This window comes from Oryzias latipes, chromosome 7, assembly GCF_002234675.1.
Source record: "Oryzias latipes chromosome 7, ASM223467v1".
In the NCBI taxonomy this organism is placed as follows: Eukaryota; Metazoa; Chordata; class Actinopteri; order Beloniformes; family Adrianichthyidae; genus Oryzias; species Oryzias latipes.
The window spans coordinates 3,821,694-3,836,663 of record NC_019865.2 but is presented as its reverse complement, the minus strand read 5'-3'; the positions used below and the strand labels follow the sequence as shown (position 1 = coordinate 3,836,663).

The 14,970-nt window shown below is 41.3% G+C and overlaps 1 long non-coding RNA gene across 1 annotated transcript; it reads left to right on the top strand.

The window, feature by feature from the left end:
* The first annotated feature begins 8,537 nt into the window (after positions 1–8,537).
* LOC110015299 lies at positions 8,538–10,977 on the top strand. The gene is made up of 3 exons (XR_002290475.1): positions 8,538–8,891; positions 10,511–10,555; positions 10,701–10,977. It is a non-coding gene; the product is annotated as an uncharacterized LOC110015299 (long non-coding RNA).
* The last annotated feature ends 3,993 nt before the right edge of the window (positions 10,978–14,970 follow it).

Here is a 14,970-nt window from a genome sequence, read left to right as displayed (position 1 = left end):
CGACATGACAGATGATGAAGTACACACGAAATTCCTAATAACTGAATCACAACCATGGTAAAGACCACATCGTTAAGCACTTCTTTGGAAGACTTTTGCAAGTTGGAACATTTGGAATCTCACAGATGTGGGCCATACTGAGCTATGCAGCCAAAGAGCAGAATTACCGCTAATTTAATAGATTTTCAAAGCTGTTTGCTTGACTTGTAAACAGAAGTCACTGTGTGAAAATTAAAAAAAAAATGTGACATGTCTTATATGGTGACCAAACACCTGTGAAATGGGGCTCAAACTGCACACTGGAGATGACTTTGGAGTGACTTGAAACGTGACTTGGAGTAAGTCTGTGAGTTTAATTTGTATTGATCTAAAACAGGTGTTAAAGTAATTTTACAAGTAATTTCATGTTTTCCCTTGATAGTAGTAGATGTTATTGGAAATGTTATTGCACCATCACTGAATTTTTTTAAAATAGATTTGTGTCTATGGTACGGCCATATTTCCAAAAGGCCTTACATTCCCACAAGCCTTGGAACTGACCAGGAGTTTTCCACAATGATGATAAAACTTGAATTGTGTTTGCAACTCAAGACCTAGGACTTAACTTGGATTTGCCTCTCTAAAGCTACGTTCACACCAATGAAAAGCCTCTGTAAACTTGTGTAAATGCAAGTTTGGGGCTCCCATGTTCAAAACTCTCGCATTCCATCATCGTTACGCATGTTTTTTTGGGCGCTAAAAACAGAAGGTGCAGCCATCGAACGAACATTGAAAGTTAAACCGGGTCAAACCTTGACCAATCAGGGACTTGGATTTCGTAAGCACGTATGGAAAGTGGTCTTTTTAATTCAAAAATGATAATGAAGGAAAAATTAATAATTGCAGTTTGTGTCCGGCTGATTTGCTATGACACCAAGTCTTTTATATATCAGAATGGAGCTGTTAAAGAAAATGCCTGAAGCAAGATTTGCACTGCTTCGACATTTCACACCAAGCCTCTTCCAACTGGGAGTACATGCACTGGTGTCGGGTTGCAACAGACCTGTGTGAACTCCATATGCTAAAAGGGCATTTAGGAACCCGCGTCCAGCACATTCCTAAACACGTATCACATGCCCGGGGGGTACGTAGCATATGAAAAAGTTGACATAGATTTGTAGGAACTGGCTTGAAATTTTGCATGGGCTTCTAAAAAGACTTGTCTCCAGCGACAGGAAACTTGACTTGAATTTTCCCTTTTAAAATTAGACAAGTGGATTTGGATTAGTAGTCATTGTCTTTGGACTTGACATGAACACGTAAGACAAGACCTGATTTTGATTTGTAACTAGAGAGTTGGACCTAAATTTAAAATTACCCTCCAAGATTACACTTGATATGATTTGGAAACCACAAACTTGGAAATTGGTAAGGACTTTTTTCTTTAAGACAAAATCTGACTTGAACTTCTTGACACTTCTAACTTGCTGCTTTCAAACAAGACGTAGCAAGACTATGACTTGGAAGTGGACATGTACTTGTTTGAGACCAAATTTAACTGTTCATTGGAGCAGCAGCTGAGTATGAATAATTTTAAAGTCTCTGTTCTCATGTAGAAAAAGGTGGAATGCCCTCTTCGAGTCAGGAACGAGTCCCTCCTCCTGATAGAGGAGTATCTGAGCCAGTCCTGTTCACAAGTAGGGCCAGGATGTAGCCGGAAATTGGTTTATTAATTAACTGTTTACAACTTTTAATTTGTGGGCCAATTAATGTTTCTGCCCTGACTTGAAGCCCATCAACAATGGATTAAAATCCCACATAAGAGTAGCAGAAATGTTCTCAGAGCTGTTGTTGATGGGGAAATGATTTGGACATCTTGCGAGAACGGCACCTTGACACTTTCACAGCGAGGTGTTACGCCATGTACTGCCAGGGTAAGCCCCCACAGCAGATCTGTGCTGTCCTGGAAGCACCTCTGCATCTTTTCCGAAGAGCTGAGCGCCCTTACAGAGAGGCAAACACTAGGGAATATAATGGATAAATGGGAAGGAGGATGGATGAAGCGAAGGTGGGGTGAATGTGACTGACTTTCTGAGGGATCCAACATAAAACTCATTTTATTGTTCTTTCACCCTGATGGCAGCTATAACAATGTTGTAAGTGTGATTCTGGTGCATGCACACAGCAAACACACAGTGTTTTTTTTTCTAACCTCTTGGTTCATTGAATGACTATTTTCACAGAGAGCACAGACGCGTTTTTTGCATGTGAGTCACGGTTTCCCCTCAGACTTTATTTGACCACCACAGTTCATCACTGAGTCACTGCAAAAACTAGACCTTGGAGAGAAACGGCTATCACCGTTTTCACAGCAACACCATGTTTGGTTTTTCTGAAGAAAAGACGCGCCGATAACTCCACAAAGAAAGCCTTTGTGAGTGTGATAACTGCTTTTGGCTTTGGTCACAGCTCAGAGGGCCACTCGATATGCTATCCTCATCAGCCGCCGTCGCAGGCCTGAGACTTCCTGCAGCCTCACCAGTCAGAGCTTATTAGTTCATCTTGGTGTTGTTCCCGCAAGTCGCATGCTGTGCTTCCTTCTTATTAGCAAAAGACAGAAATACCATCTGTTGCATAATCATGTCCTCCTTGTTCTTTTATCGGGTTTTAAGTAATTATTGTCTGGAGCTGCCCCAACCCTCAGGCTCTGCATCTTCTGTTTATCTGCCCATTGATTAAAGCCCATTCTTTCGAATCTTTGCTTGATAGTTGAGGAGGAAATCATCTGAATTTAGATTCCATTTCATGCTAAAGCACAAATTTTGAGGATTACCTCCAATACTTGAACTGACAATACGGTGTAGTTCTTGGGGTGTTTCTATCAAACCACCATAGAAGACGAGGAATGTAGCCACGAGGGGCTAGAGATTGTGTCTGAGAGGTTTAAGTGAAGGTAACTTGTGGGTTCTGACGGCCTCATTTCTGAAGGCTTCAGCAGCAGAAGAGTTGCAGAATCTCCACGGAAATGTCCTCAAACCTTTGAGTAAACGTCGGCATTCATGAGAGAAAGCGATGCGCCAATTTTCTCCCAAAGTCGCTCTGCCGTGACACCGTGAGAGAAACACCTCAAGGTTTTTCCAGGAGAAACACAGACGTGATAAACCGTGGACAGCGAAATATTATGTCACGTCATGACACGACCTGCAGAGACAGACACGATGTTTGTGTTTTCATGTGTTTGTTTTGGTCACAAATTCAAGTTTTGATATGAGAAAATAAAAATGATATCAGTCATTAAAAAGTAATTTTGTTATTGTAAGTTAAAGCGTAATTAAGAATTAATTAACTATTAAATAAAGTTTTAGCTCCTACTTTTATTTGCATTACTAAGTGTGTTACTTAATGCATTAGTTATTTAACCTCAATGCATAACAAACTTTAATAAAAGTGACATAATGCAATTAAGTACCCTAGTATGCATTAATTCATGTTAGTGAATACCCTTTTAAAGCCTTAAAAAATACCAATGTAATTATTTACAATGGCTGATCAGAGTCAATGAAGCAATAAGTAAGGTTTTGCCTTAGTTTTTTACTCTGATCTAACCCTTAGTGCACATTGAAGACCCCGGTAAGCATTACTTAACCGTAGTTAATCATTCTGAATTTATTATTGGTGTCGTAACTTTTGGCTTCATTATTTCAGTGTTTTTCAACCAGTGTGGGAGATGGTCAGGTGTGCCGTGGGAAATTGCCCTCATTAACTGACCTAAAAACATTCACCATCTCCAGGATTTCAGCTCTGTGTTCATCCAAACAGGCCCTGATAAAACACTAAGTAGTTAGGAATATAAAAGATTATGAAATACTTTTTTCTTTGTGTTTATTTCATTCTATTAAAGACATTTTGATAAGAATGACGGTACCGCAATTTATCCGCAGCTTCAGCTGTTTTCGGAAAAGTCCCGCCCCTTTAATTATCTCCACCAATCATTCTTGGAGGCTTAATCACGTCATCAGTCTGACCAATCAGAAGTGGTTAAAGTCTTCACTTCCTTGTTCTGATTCTCCTCATAAAGTGTCTCAGTTCTAACAGAAATAGCAGCTAAAGCTCATATTTAGCAGTGTAGCTTTCCACAGAATCCGGTATCTGACCCTGGAACAAGTGAACAAAACAATGAAGCTCAGAGACGCAAGTATTTCTGCCCTTTTGCGGCAGTTTTCACATTACTTCTCCCATGATGCATTGGGTGTGACAGCATCCCAGCGCACAATGGGTCTTTCTTGTTAAACGTCTTGAAACCACAAAGAACACAAATCAAACTGTTTTTTAAATCTTGAATTTTATCTTTTATTACATCTTTTGGAAAAAAAAACTGCAACTTCCAGCTTTTTCTGCTACAATAATTATCACAAAAATGCATGTGAGATTGCGGAGGGGCTGTAGATCAATACAGACTATAAAGTTTCTCCTTTTTTTTTTTTTTTTTTTTTTTGATGCTGATGTGCCGCAGGATTTATGTCAAGGTTAAAGTGTGCCGTGGCTCAAAAAAGGTTGAAAAACACTGCATTATTTGACTAAAGAGGTTTGAGAGCCAACATTTGTTGAAGAAATGAGAGTGTTTTTTCAAAAATGTTACACACATTCCATTTTCCATCCATCTGCAGAACCTGCTGAATCCTTTTTGGCATCACTGGGCTGCTAGAACCAACCCAGCTGTTGTTGGGTGAAGGCGAGGTCATCCAATTTTTCTGTGGATTAATTAGTTTACTCAAGCAAATGTTTCCCAAAAGCAAATTATTATTAAACATCAAATAAAGAATCCATAAATAAATAAATGAATCAATCAATGATTGAATCAATTAATCAATAATGAGTTAGTTTGTTTGTTTTAATTGAGCTTAAATTTGTGCGTCTTTCTGTTTTGGAACACCGTTAGGTTTAGCAGAAGGACACTCTTGTCAATATGCCAACGTCTCACATCAGGTTTAGTTTTTGCCAAACACAATCCTGCAGAGGATGTCAGAGATCATCTGCCCGGTGGTTGGCTGTGTCTGAATTCCATTAGTACTCCCTGGTTAGTGCACGGCCCAGAAAACTCTGTGTGCATCTGTGCTCACTAGATTCGTGAATGTAGACCACGATATATTAGGTTTGAATGATTTGTCATTTGAAAAAAAAGCATGTAACTTCATTTTTATTATAAATATAAAACCCTGGCTACTGAACAGTCTTTTTAGGGGTTAGGTGGTACAGGAAGCCACTGTGTGAGTGTGGACGGAGCAAACAACACTGGCTGCTATTGGAGGATGCTCAGTAAGGGAGGGTTCTAGTCAAAAGACCACACCCCTCTTTGTAAACAATTACCATTAATCAAATAAAAAAAAAACAGTGTCCATTAAAAAGTCATCCCCTAGTAGTGCTTTCATGGATATGGAATTAAAAAATAAAAAACTAACAAACCTTTCTCATTGGAGAGAAAACATCCAATCTTGTGGTTCGCTAATGACATTTCCTTGTTACAGTTACGGTACTTCTGTCATCCCCAAGCAAATAGTTCAATCAATTTTAGGAAAGCTTTTATTTTAAAAAGCAATAAAAAAGACCCTTCCTGATGTGAACAGAATGTTCTTTTACTTGGAATTGAAAATCCAACCTAGAAGTGCAGCGCTCACTGAACCACAGCCTAGGGGGCATTGTTGATGATCTCAGGTGATGTAGATCTGAAATTTTATGTTATCGACCAGGAAAGATGTATGTGTTTTTGTGATAATAATCTCAAGAGAGGCCATTTAAACAAATCTGAATAGCTTCTATTTATACTATTATGTCAAAGCTTTATTTATTGCACAGGTTTCTTATTCAAAGCTATAAATAAACAATTACCTGCTTATAAGTGACAAAATAACCCCCTAAGTCTAGATAAAGGTTTGGGCTGCCCAGAATGAGGTAAAGATCCAAAAAGTGTGGAGTCTGTGTGAGCTCCATGTCTCCATAAGGTCAGTTTAACCTCGTATGAAAAGCAGACGGCATGTGTGTAATCATGTTTCCTGCCAGCGCCTCAGTCTCCTGTTACAGCACAAACGAGGTTACGGCGCTCCACAAAGGTTGAGCTGAACTGACTTTTAAAAGAGTAACACAATGTTCCTGAAGTCACCAGCTTTATTCTGGCTCAGGTGGGAGTTTGTGGGCGGCGGAGGCGGCGGTGGAGGTTCCACTGTCTCTGCTCATTCAGAGCTCGTCTGTCACCAAACTGGAATGAATTACCTTCTCTCAGAGAATTACAGCAAGATCAAGGTGACATGTTGATAGAAAACGGTCTCCAGCTGCTGACTTAAAGAAACAGAAAAACAACCTTTAATGAGGTACAAATACATTTATGTAGTTGATCCTGGACGCAGGATATCCACATACCGTTTTTTCACACTATAAGGTGCACTTACAGACCCACTCCAGTCATTTTTGATTTATTTTCAAAGCGTTCCAAGTGGTCTTTTAATTGATTATGCCACTTTGGGTCAAAATCAAAAAACCTGTTATTTTCCAGGACATAGTTTCTGCGGTAGTTGTAGCCGGGATTTTTGGAGTGGAAGTAAGCCTCCACTTATTTCCCATGATCCCTTTGTGTTTACACTCTCTCCCACTAGCTTACAGTCCCTGCTGGGACTATCCAGCCATACAGATTTGTGCCAGATGCCAGCCCAGACGAGGAAAACTAAGACATTAATGGATCCGTTTGTCTGCAGGTGGATGCATTAGAATGGAGTGGAGCAGTTAAGACTTCGGCCCGCCTGTTGTCGACACAAATGAGAGCTTTTTCAAACGGCACATTTTCCAGGTGCTCTAGATTCACTACAATTTGAATAACGAAATACTCAAAAATGCAATTTATGCTTCAATTCCTATATGCCATCATGAAGGAAATGCTACAAGAACATGTTAAGAACACCGAAAACACTGTTTAGATTGGATTTGGTCTTTAAAATTTTTATATGGATTAATTCTGGTTGTCGAAGGTATTTTGAAAGGTACAGGCTGTTATTGAGAATATGCTAATGCGGCCAACGAGCAGCTGTGCCTGACTGTGTTGTTTTACGTGTTACTAACAAATGATGTTTTGGAACATAAACTGAATGTGAATGGAAATCTTATATGTAATCATATTGTTGCCAGAAAATCTGCAATAAATATGGAATTTTTAATCGAAAATGAAAAACAAAAACAAATCTGAGGTGGGTATGAAAAAGAAGAAAAACAAATAGACAGTTTCAAAGCGGCTGACCGGACTGCAGAAGTTCTACACTCAGAACATGAGACTTCCTTTCAAACAAAACACTGAACCAAGCTGAACCTTCTCTGCATCACCACAGAGATCCACGCTGGGCTGGAAGCATAAACACGACCTGCATGTCTCCTCCTCTGTGAACGAAACAGCTCTATGTGTTTTCAGAAGGGCTGCGGCAACAGGCCAAACGGTACTCCTATCTCTGGAAAAGATGTGGAGGGGGTGGCAGAGTATACCGGTAGATACCTTGGTGTTCACCTGGACAAAAGGTAGGACTGATGCTGTTTTCAAGAAGGGTCACAGCAGGTGGTCCTTCATGAGGAGGTTCAAGTCTTTTGGGCCCTAGTCTCATGTGCTATGTTTTTTTTTGCAGTTCCCTTGAGGCTCCTGCAGCCACCTCACGTCTTGAAAATGGAATGTGCCATTATTGTGCGTGTGGTAAGTGTATCGTGAAGTATTGGTACAGCCAACGCACTTATGGCATACAGTGCCCATTAGTAACCACCTTAGGCCCCTTACCGACCACGAGCAAATGCTGCACAATATGCGTGTGATATGTACATGCCTGTAAGAAATGCCCACATGAACTACGCTCTGTTGTTCACTTTTTGGCTTATCCCGTTAAGGGTCGCCAGCACAGATCCGCTGACACAGTGGTTTGGCAGATGCCCTACACACATTTTCAAGGCACAGGGTAGGCAGCAGCTCGAAGGGTCTTGCCTTGCTCATTGGACACCCTGGGAAGCAAACCCAGCCAACTGAGCTATCTATCTGCTTGCAGGGTTACCCAAACTAATATGTTCTGATTGTCTAATTTGGTTTGTGGCTACAATCCCAATAGATTTCCATGCATCGATTTTCTGAAGCCGCTGTATCCCGTTTGGGGTCCCGGGGCTTTGGAGCCAGTCCACCTATTGTTGGGCAAAGTCGGGATTTACCCTGAACAGGTCACCACTCTGTTGCAGGGCCTCACACCAATTAACTTCTAAAAAATGTTTTCAGACTGTGGGAGAAAACCGAGGTGCCCGGAAAAAAAAACACGTATGCAAACTCCCTCCTGAAAGGATCCTGGGATTTGAACCAGTGTATTCTAGCTGTAAGGTGAAAGTGCTAACCCCCACCCCACCATGCCGCCTCCAATAGATTAATCCTTTAAATAAAGCAAATTAGTACACTTGTCTTCTATTTTAAAAAGCCTTCAAAGGCAGATCATTTCTTCAAGAATCCCAACCATATAAAATATTTGTTGTAATCAGAATGAGGTTGATGCTTCTAGACGTGACGGCTCAACAGATCTTCAGCATTCCCATGGCAGTCCATTAGGCAGGAATGCTTTGGAGCGTTTGAAGGTGGCGCTTTCAGTTGAATCCCTCTCCAGCAAAGCACTGAGTCATCATGAGGCAGCCTGTGCTCACACGAAGGCTGTTGTATCCACTTTGTTTTTGCATTTTTGTAAGTGACTCAACACGGGGTGGGAAGGGTGAGGTTTGATAGCTCTCTGCTCCACCCCTGATCGCTCTCAGCAGCCTTGCCTGATCCCACGGGATGTGGCCACATGTCATCCTGAGGTTAACAAGCCTGGACATGGAGGAGCGGTGGGCGGTTGGAGAGGCAACACAAACAACAGGTACCACCGTAACGTGCAGATCGTCCTGCTGCCGGATTCTTTTCCCACACAGATCATCTGTTCTTGATAACAGAAACTAAATGCAGGAATTCGAAATTTTCATTTTTAGTGACTGTGTTCATTAATCCCAGATTTTTATTCAAGAAGCATGTTGTGAAGAAAAAAAAAGACACCCCAAAACAAAAAATTTAGCGAGTTCAATGGCTGCAAACATACATGAAGACCAGCTTTCTAGAGTTTTACACCCGTTTCTACAATTAATCTGAGTAGAGAGGAGATTGACAAAGATCTACAGCCAATCAGGACACAGAAGACAATCCACTGTAAAAAATAAAAATAAAATAAACATGCAAAAGTGCACCAAAGACATCTGCGAATCAATGAGACAGTGTAAAATGAACCGTGATTTGGCGAAAGACCTTCATCGTTAGACTGCAATGTAGAGATGCTGCACGCATCTTCTGAAGTGCCTCTTATCTATCAGGGCTTTTTTTGGTTTAAGTCATGTGACAGCTCAGTTTGATGGTTCCTTTTTGACCGCTATACATCACGTAAAGTGTCTTTTCACTCATTTCTATGAAAACCCTTGAGGTTTCCAGTAGTAAAGTACTTTCACGGTGAGGCGAAGGTACTTGTGCTTCTGTCCAACAGGAAAGCAAATGTAAAAGGAAACGTTTGAAGAAGACTAATTGACCCTCACTGGTTTGGACGGAATAAAGAGCTGCAGTAAAAGCTATAATTAGAAATGGATAGAATAAACAGATCAGCCTGCTTTTCTTGGAAATGCACAAAAAAACGCGGCTTGCAATTTATCTGAAATGCTGAGATATTTCAGGAGGATACGAGAGAGTCTCCGTCACGTCTGGTTTTGATGCACACTGCTTCAAACAAATGTTTTCATGCTTCACGACATGACACAAAAAAGGTTTTAAAGTCCCACTCCGATCATCTTTTGATCCATTTTCAAAGCGTTCCCAGTGGTCTTTTAACGATAATTAGAACCAAAAAAAACGGTCCGTTTCTAGGACATAGTTGCTGCTGAGTGGCAGTAGATCATTAGAAACTTGCCTTTGGGTTGTGGGTGTGAGCAAGTGCAAGCCCATCCCCACTTCCTGTCTCTCCAGTTAGCTTAGAGCACGAAGCTATTCATGGATCTAGTCGTCTACAAGTAAATGCATCAGAATGGAGCGGAGCAGGAAGCTTGTGACCCGCCCAGTGTATTCTCGAAGTCAAAAATAAGTTCTTTTTCAAATGGCATTTTTTTGTTGGCTCCGGATTACCAACGATCTTAATTAAGAAATACTTAGAAAATACAATGTGAAGCTTAATTTTCTTTATATATGTCCTCTATCATCAGAAAAATACCATGTTAAAAACACAATTTTCATTGGAGTGGGCCTTTAAAAATTGCCCCGGAGAAGAGGCGAAATGTCTTCACCTTAAAATGCTAATTCCAGATCAGCCTATTTAAAACTTTTCTGCTATGGACCCACCCTGGGTGAATGAGAGTCTTCACATATGAGCTTCCTGATTGGCCATTTTCTATAAAGCATCAGAATACAAACAGGAAAGAAGAGAATCGACAGTGAAATTAGCTCAAATGTTGAAATTTTCCACAGATACGGGTGAAAAGAGGTGAAACGAGGTCCTGAGACCTAAAGCAGGTCAGTTCCAGCTTCTCATCAAACACTCTCATTTATTAGTCCTGGCTGAAGCATTTTCACTGAGTACTTTTCCCAGGCCTGCCTGGGAACTGCAGGAGTCCAAAGCCTGGCTGTGGCAGCTCAGCAGCTCTGTGTTTGTCTCCAGGATGCTTGCTGGGTTTCCAGGGTGCTGGGAGTAACTCGTCTGCCAGGACTGACCCTGACTTTCTCTCCGGCGGTTCCCTGAGCTGCTGATAGGCTGTGGAAAGGGGGGGTGGGTGCCGGCAGCGGGTCCTTGAAACTAAAAGGTTATGGGAAGAAGAAGGATCCGGACAGAATCGCCTAAAAAGGGGTTCTGCTCTGCCTTCACCAGGGTTGCTTCAGGTCTCCCCTCCCTCTGTCGACTCCACATAACATTAAAAGAATCATTGAAATTCACAAATACACAAATGTTTTGCAGCTTTAATTACAACTAAGACACACAAGTCTACCCCCCCCCTCCCAGGCAGGAACTAAAGTGAACACACACCAGCGGAAACTGCAGTCTGTGTTGCCAGGAAATGTAGGAACATAAAGCCTCCATTTAAAAGCAGGAAGCTGACAGATAAAAGAAGTTCTCCTATGTTAATCAATGAGCTTTTTTTTTGGGGGGGGGGGGGGGGGGGGGTCACTTTTCCCCCACTCCTAGAATACAGTCTCCTGCATCCCATAATCACAAATGAAACCAGGACTTGCTGTATCGTTTTGTCCTTCCTGAGGTTATAATGTTTCAGTGTTTGTTGTCTTCTCTGTTTACTTATAGAATTTTACCAGAATCTGGCTGCAGAACAGACTCATTATTGTTTCCCGTCTCTAAAAAAAGATGGTGGGAACCCGCCCAGAACCTAGAACAATGTGGCTGAAAGCCTTCATCAGAAACAGACACATCTGATTAAAATCCTCTCGAGGATCGAGTTTCTCTGTGCTTCTGTGGAGTCATAATGAGATTTCAGAGAATATTTTCATCAAAAATCCAAAACTTCTTTTGTTTTTTGTTTTGCTTCGATAAACAATTGTTAAAGATGATGTGCCTTTATTTTGTAATGTTCCTGATTGGCCGTTGATTATTCGTGAAGATTTCCAATCAAACTGATTACCCTGGAGAACCCACAAAGTCAAATTTGTCTGAAAATGAACAAAATTTACTTACATTTATAAGCCTGGATTAAAGTTGTTGTTAGGTTTCTTCATGGTTAAAACACAAAGAAAAAACTAGCCAATGCAAAAGGGAGCTTGTAATGTTGGATTTTATATATTAATAGAAGTTCAATCAAACGAACCGCAAGATTGCCTGATATATATTTCTTAATGTCAACTTTAAAAGTCAACATTTAATGGATTTGTTCTCCTGAAAGACCAACAAAAATGGTGTTTTGGGGTTTTGAACATGTTCTTGTGGCATTTCTGATATCTAATAATGGCTAAATCCACATACATCTTCGTTTTCCTCGTCTAAGCTGGCATCTGCCTGAAAACTGTTCGGCTGCAAAGCTCCGGTATTTTGTTGTACCCCTAATGTTGGGTTGGGGGTGTGAGGGCTGTAAGCTAGCAGGAGAGAGTTTAACAGAGAGCTCTCAGCAACAGGGAGGGGAAGGGGAAGGGGGGGACTGGGTTGATCTGCTCCAACGGTCCCACCCACAACTCAGAGGTAAATGTGTAATTTCTTCTTTCTTTTACAGAAACTAGTAAAGGTCGGTACTATGGGACATCGTTGATTGGATGAGGATGTTTGTCCATAACTAGAACTGTTGAGTATGAAACAATAATGCATATCGTCATCTACGGGTATTCCATTCATCTCCCATAGTACCCACCTTTCCCGGTTTCCTCATTTTGTTTATATTTTGTGTTTGTATTTATTCTCCAAAATGTTTTTTATTTTTATTTTTTTCCGATTTGGTTTCTGAAATTTTGCTTTTTTGCTTTTCTAAATTTCAATGCTGTTTTTTTTTAAATATTTGTTTTACTTTTTCATTGTTGTTGTGATCTTTTAAAATGTTTTGCAATGAGTAATTTGTACTTCAGGACCACCATAATTAATAAATCAAGACATAAACAAAGTGGGGCCTTAAGTCCCTTTAAATGAAAGAGAATCATCAGCGTAACAGGAGATTCCTGCAGACGGGATTCAGAATGAATGGAAGTGGTCCAAGCACAGAGCCCTGGGGATCACCACAACTGATTGTGCTGCGTGAAGGGGACGATATTTGACAAAGTGGAGACCGATCCATTTCATGCTCCTGCAAAATCCATAGCACATTAAAAAAAGGAAGGACAGTCTGAGGCGCTCATTGTCAGCTTTCTTCATTTCGCTGAAGCATTTAGGCACATTTGAGAAATAATTTGTGGGATTTTTGTACAGCTGTAAAAATTAAAAAAAAAATTCGATTATTTTTCCCCAACAAAAGAGGAGCTTCTGTTAGCTGTCCATCCATCGCTCCATGAGAACCTTTGCAGGGTTTCCAGGAGAAACTGTGGGAGTGCTGCATTCCTCTGAGCCTGACTCAAACGCGGCGCTGCCACGTCCTGCAGGCTGAAAGGTCAGCCTGCTCCGTCAGCACGTGAGAAAGCAAACACAGCCAAATCCCGTTTGGCCCTAAAATGCATTTGAAAGGAGATGAAGAAGGAAGAAGCTCCTGAGGCTTTGTGCAACCGCAGAAAGCACGGATCGATATTTGAGGGCAAACACTAAAGTATGACTGTGCTGTTTTGGCACTCGGGCAGCCTTGAAGCTGGAACATATTTATTTTGTTAAATTGGGAAAGAGAACACAGTGTTTTATTGCTTCAAGCTACAGTAATTTCCTCTCTGAACACTCCACTCTTTTGCCAAAATGACAAACCTTTCACAATAAAAGCTTGCGAGTAGGAACAACAGGAGGCGAGAGGCGGAAGGACTTCACAGCTCAAACCGCAGTGATAAGAACACCGGTTCACAATGAAACTCAACGTTTCCACCTTTTGGCTCTCCACTTTCGCCTCATCCTGCTCTTCCTGCGTGCTTCAGCTAATATTTGTCATAACTTCCCCACCCACGTGCCTTCCCAATACCCCCCCCCCCCAGGCGCCTGGTTTCCCGTAAAGATGCTGCCTCACGCATTTCCTCATTCTTGAAAACCCAATAAAGAACAGTGATGTGGCAACGCTCAACACCGGCCTGCGGGCGCTTCATTCAGCAACTGACAAATGAGCCCCCCCCAACTTGTTGTGAAACCGCCAGCTAGTTCAAACACATTCTCCACTCACCGCCCTCCAAGTACAACAACTCAGGTTGTAGTAAATAGACTTTGTTGTTTATGTTGTAGAGAACTGAAGGGGCGTCATCATATTTGAACTGCTCTATTCATTAAAAAGGAAATGTTTTTGTTTAGTGTTCCTCCTTTCAGTCTGGAATGTTCTGACAAACATTAAGCTTTATTTCAGCATCAAACATCGAAGCAATGCCACAAAGAAGAACTGGCAGATCTTTAGAAGCCCAACAGCCAAGTTCAACACCACCTCCAGACACTTTTTACTTTAATCGCTCAGCGAGGAAAAGACTTTGGCGAGTTTGTGTTGAAGCTGAAAGCCTCCTCCTGACCCGAGGAACCCGATCAGGCTTGGTCTTTGATGAGCCCGTCCCGTTTTACCCGTGGCTGTGGATCAGCGGCGGCCGTTCCAGCTCGATGTCATCTTGTTCCCCCATTGAAGTCGAAGGTGGAGACCATGGCGGATGCAGCGAACAACCAGCAGCAGAACAACCAACAGCAGAACAACCAACAGCAGAACAAACAACAGCAGGAAAATCCAACAGCAGAACAAACAACAGCAGAACAACCAAAAGCAGAACAAACAACAGCAGAACAACCAACAGCAGAACAAACAACAGCAGGAAAATCCAACAGCAGAACAAACAACAGCAGAACAACCAAAAGCAGAAAAAACAACAGCAGAACAAACAAGAGCAGGAAAATCCAACACCAGAAGGCAAGGCAAGGCAAGTTTATTTGTATAGCACAATTCGTACACAAAGTAATTCAAGGTGCTTCACAAAACAGAAAAATGCATTAAAATCACAATACATCATAGAAATAATCAACATAAAATTTACTTTAAAAGAAAAAAAAAATTTAAAAATTTAAAAAGAAAGGAAGGAAAGAAAAGTGCAGATAGGACCTTTCAGTCATATACACGGCTAAACAGAAATGTTTTAAGTCTAGATTTGAACATGAACACAGAAGAGGCCTGTCTTACGCCTTCAGGGAGGCTGTTCCAGATTTTAGCTGCAGAATATTGAAACGCTGATTCCCCTTGTTTAGTTCTGACTCTGGGCATCAACAGGAGGCCGGCCCCTGAGGTCCTCAGAGTACGAGATGGTTCATATGGCACTAACATGTCAGAGATGTACTTTGGTGCTCG